This window comes from Phaseolus vulgaris, chromosome 9, assembly GCF_051622355.1.
Source record: "Phaseolus vulgaris cultivar YP4 chromosome 9, ASM5162235v1, whole genome shotgun sequence".
NCBI classification, from domain to species: Eukaryota; Viridiplantae; Streptophyta; class Magnoliopsida; order Fabales; family Fabaceae; genus Phaseolus; species Phaseolus vulgaris.
In genome coordinates, this window is record NC_143506.1 from 1,047,501 (window position 1) to 1,052,500 (window position 5,000).

The window sequence follows — 5,000 nt, forward strand, 5'->3', positions numbered from 1 at the left end:
TCCAGTCCATCCCATAATAATATCAAGAAGGTGCCCACCAAGTTTCGTTAGGATTGGCCAAGGTTTCGAATTTTCATGAATTTTTTTCAAAACCCTCTATTTTCCAACATTTCAAAAATTCAAAACCACATCAAGATGGCTTGGTTTTGATACCAAACTTTCTAGACCTCATTCTGCATGCATTTGTGACACTTTCCAACCAACAAAACTCAAAAACCACCACTTTGAAAATTTCATGATTCTTGGCACACCACCAAGTCACAAAATCAAGCCAAAACACCAAAATCTTGGAACTTGGCTATGCACCAACCATGCCAAGATCAATTCCTTTTGATCCCAAACTTCTCCCACATCACTTTGAAGGCATTTGTGAGGATTGAGTCCAGCCACTTTTCCAAAACCATGATTTTCGTTTTTCACCAAAATCACCACCAAGTCACAAAATCAAGCCAAAAATCCAAAATCATGGAACTTGGCTATGCACCAACCATGCCAAGATCAATTCCTTTTGATCCCAAACTTCTCCCACATCACTTTGAAGGCATTTGTGAGGATTGAGTCCAGCCACTTTTCCAAAACCATGATTTTCGTTTTTCACCAAAATCACCACCAAGCCACAAAATCAAGCCAAAAATCCAAAATCATGGCACTTGGCTATGCACCAACCATGTCAAGATCAATTCCTTTTGCTCCCAAACTTCTCCCACATCACTTTGAAGGCATTTGTGAGGATTGAGTCCAGCCACTTTTCCAAAACCATGATTTTCGTTTTTCACCAAAATCACCACCAAGCCACAAAATCAAGCCAAAACACCAAAATCATGAACTTCGCTATGCACCAACCATGTCAAGATCAATTCCTTTTGATCCCAAACTTCTCCCACATCACTTTGAAGGCATTTGTGAGGATTGAGTCCAGCCAGTTTTCCAAAACCAACATTTTCGTTTTTCACCAAAATCACCACCAAGTCACAAAATCAAGCCAAAAATCCAAAATCATGGCACTTGGCTATGCACCAACCATGTCAAGATCAATTCCTTTTGCTCCCAAACTTCTCCCACATCACTTTGAAGGCATTTGTGAGGATTGAGTCCAGCCACTTTTCCAAAACCATGATTTTCGTTTTTCACCAAAATCACCACCAAGCCACAAAATCAAGCCAAAACACCAAAATCATGAACTTGGCTATGCACCAACCATGTCAAGATCAATTCCTTTTGATCCCAAACTTCTCCCACATCACTTTGAAGGCATTTGTGAGGATTGAGTCCAGCCACTTTTCCAAAACCAACATTTTCGTTTTTCACCAAAATCACCACCAAGTCACAAAATCATGAACTTGGCTATGCACCAACCATGTCAAGATCAATTCCTTTTGATCCCAAACTTCTCACACATCACTTTGAAGGCATTTGTGAGGATTGAGTCCAGCCACTTTTCCAAAACCATGATTTTCGTTTTTCACCAAAATCACCACCAAGCCACAAAATCAAGCCAAAACACCAAAATCATGAACTTGGCTATGCACCAACCATGTCAAGATCAATTCCTTTTGATCCCAAACTTCTCCCACACCACTTTGGAGGCATTTGTGAGGATTGAGTCCAGCCAATTTTCCAAAACCAACATTTTCGTTTTTCACCAAAATCACCACCAAGTCACAAAATCATGAACTTGGCTATGCACCAACCATGTCAAGATCAATTCCTTTTGATCCCAAACTTCTCCCACATCACTTTGAAGGCATTTGTGAGGATTGAGTCCAGCCAGTTTTCCAAAACCATGATTTTCGTTTTTCACCAAAATCACCATCAAGTCACAAAATCAAGCCAAAAATCCAAAATCATGGAACTTGGCTATGCACCAACCATGTCAAAATCAATTCCTTTTGATCCCAAACTTCTCCCACATCACTTTGAAGGCATTTGTGAGGATTGAGTCCAGCCACTTTTCCAAAACCATGATTTTCGTTTTTCACCAAAATCACCACCAAGCCACAAAATCAAGCCAAAACACCAAAATCATGAACTTGGCTATGCACCAACCATGTCAAGATCAATTCCTTTTGATCCCAAACTTCCCCCACATCACTTTGAAGGCATTTGTGAGGATTGAGTCCAGCCACTTTTCCAAAACCATGATTTTCGTTTTTCACCAAAATCACCACCAAGCCACAAAATCAAGCCAAAAATCCAAAATCATGAACTTGGCTATGCACCAACCATGTCAAGATCAATTCCTTTTGATCCTAAACTTCTCCCACATCACTTTGGAGGCATTTGTGAGGATTGAGTCCAGCCAGTTTTCCAAAACCATGATTTTCGTTTTTCACCAAAATCACCACCAAGTCACAAAATCAAGCCAAAAATCCAAAATCATGGAACTTGGCTATGCACCAACCATGTCAAAATCAATTCCTTTTGATCCCAAACTTCTCCCACATCACTTTGAAGGCATTTGTGAGGATTGAGTCCAGCCACTTTTCCAAAACCATGATTTTCGTTTTTCACCAAAATCACCACCAAGCCACAAAATCAAGCCAAAACACCAAAATCATGAACTTGGCTATGCACCAACCATGTCAAGATCAATTCCTTTTGATCCCAAACTTCTCCCACATCACTTTGAAGGCATTTGTGAGGATTGAGTCCAGCCACTTTTCCAAAACCATGATTTTCGTTTTTCACCAAAATCACCACCAAGCCACAAAATCAAGCCAAAAATCCAAAATCATGAACTTGGCTATGCACCAACCATGTCAAGATCAATTCCTTTTGATCCCAAACTTCTCCCACATCACTTTGGAGGCATTTGTGAGGATTGAGTCCAGCCAGTTTTCCAAAACCATGATTTTCGTTTTTCACCAAAATCACCACCAAGTCACAAAATCAAGCCAAAAATCCAAAATCATGGAACTTGGCTATGCACCAACCATGTCAAAATCAATTCCTTTTGATCCCAAACTTCTCCCACATCACTTTGAAGGCATTTGTGAGGATTGAGTCCAGCCAGTTTTCCAAAACCATGATTTTCGTTTTTCACCAAAATCACCATCAAGTCACAAAATCAAGCCAAAAATCCAAAATCATGGAACTTGGCTATGCACCAACCATGTCAAAATCAATTCCTTTTGATCCCAAACTTCTCCCACATCACTTTGAAGGCATTTGTGAGGATTGAGTCCAGCCACTTTTCCAAAACCATGATTTTCGTTTTTCACCAAAATCACCACCAAGCCACAAAATCAAGCCAAAACACCAAAATCATGAACTTGGCTATGCACCAACCATGTCAAGATCAATTCCTTTTGATCCCAAACTTCCCCCACATCACTTTGAAGGCATTTGTGAGGATTGAGTCCAGCCACTTTTCCAAAACCATGATTTTCGTTTTTCACCAAAATCACCACCAAGCCACAAAATCAAGCCAAAAATCCAAAATCATGAACTTGGCTATGCACCAACCATGTCAAGATCAATTCCTTTTGATCCTAAACTTCTCCCACATCACTTTGGAGGCATTTGTGAGGATTGAGTCCAGCCAGTTTTCCAAAACCATGATTTTCGTTTTTCACCAAAATCACCACCAAGTCACAAAATCAAGCCAAAAATCCAAAATCATGGAACTTGGCTATGCACCAACCATGTCAAAATCAATTCCTTTTGATCCCAAACTTCTCCCACATCACTTTGAAGGCATTTGTGAGGATTGAGTCCAGCCACTTTTCCAAAACCATGATTTTCGTTTTTCACCAAAATCACCACCAAGCCACAAAATCAAGCCAAAACACCAAAATCATGAACTTGGCTATGCACCAACCATGTCAAGATCAATTCCTTTTGATCCCAAACTTCTCCCACATCACTTTGAAGGCATTTGTGAGGATTGAGTCCAGCCACTTTTCCAAAACCATGATTTTCGTTTTTCACCAAAATCACCACCAAGCCACAAAATCAAGCCAAAAATCCAAAATCATGAACTTGGCTATGCACCAACCATGTCAAGATCAATTCCTTTTGATCCCAAACTTCTCCCACATCACTTTGGAGGCATTTGTGAGGATTGAGTCCAGCCAGTTTTCCAAAACCATGATTTTCGTTTTTCACCAAAATCACCACCAAGTCACAAAATCAAGCCAAAAATCCAAAATCATGGAACTTGGCTATGCACCAACCATGTCAAAATCAATTCCTTTTGATCCCAAACTTCTCCCACATCACTTTGAAGGCATTTGTGAGGATTGAGTCCAGCCAGTTTTCCAAAACCATGATTTTCGTTTTTCACCAAAATCACCACCAAGCCACAAAATCAAGCCAAAACACCAAAATCATGAACTTGGCTATGCACCAACCATGTCAAGATCAATTCCTTTTGATCCCAAACTTCTCCCACATCACTTTGAAGGCATTTGTGAGGATTGAGTCCAGCCAGTTTTCCAAAACCAACATTTTCGTTTTTCACCAAAATCACCACCAAGCCACAAAATCATGAACTTGGCTATGCACCAACCATGTCAAAATCAATTCCTTTTGATCCCAAACTTCTCCCACATCACTTTGAAGGCATTTGTGAGGATTGAGTCCAGCCAGTTTTCCAAAACCATGATTTTCGTTTTTCACCAAAATCACCACCAATCCACAAAATGAAGCCAAAAATCCAAAATCATGAACTTGGCTATGCACCAACCATGTGAAGATCAATTCCTTTTGCTCCCAAACTTCTCCCACATCACTTTGAAGGCATTTGTGAGGATTGAGTCCAGCCACTTTTCCAAAACCATGATTTTCGTTTTTCACCAAAATCACCACCAAGCCACAAAATCAAGCCAAAAATCCAAAATCATGAACTTGGCTATGCACCAACCATGTCAAGATCAATTCCTTTTGATCCCAAACTTCTCCCACATCACTTTGGAGGCATTTGTGAGGATTGAGTCCAGCCAGTTTTCCAAAACCATGATTTTCGTTTTTCACCAAAATCACCACCAAGTCACAAAATC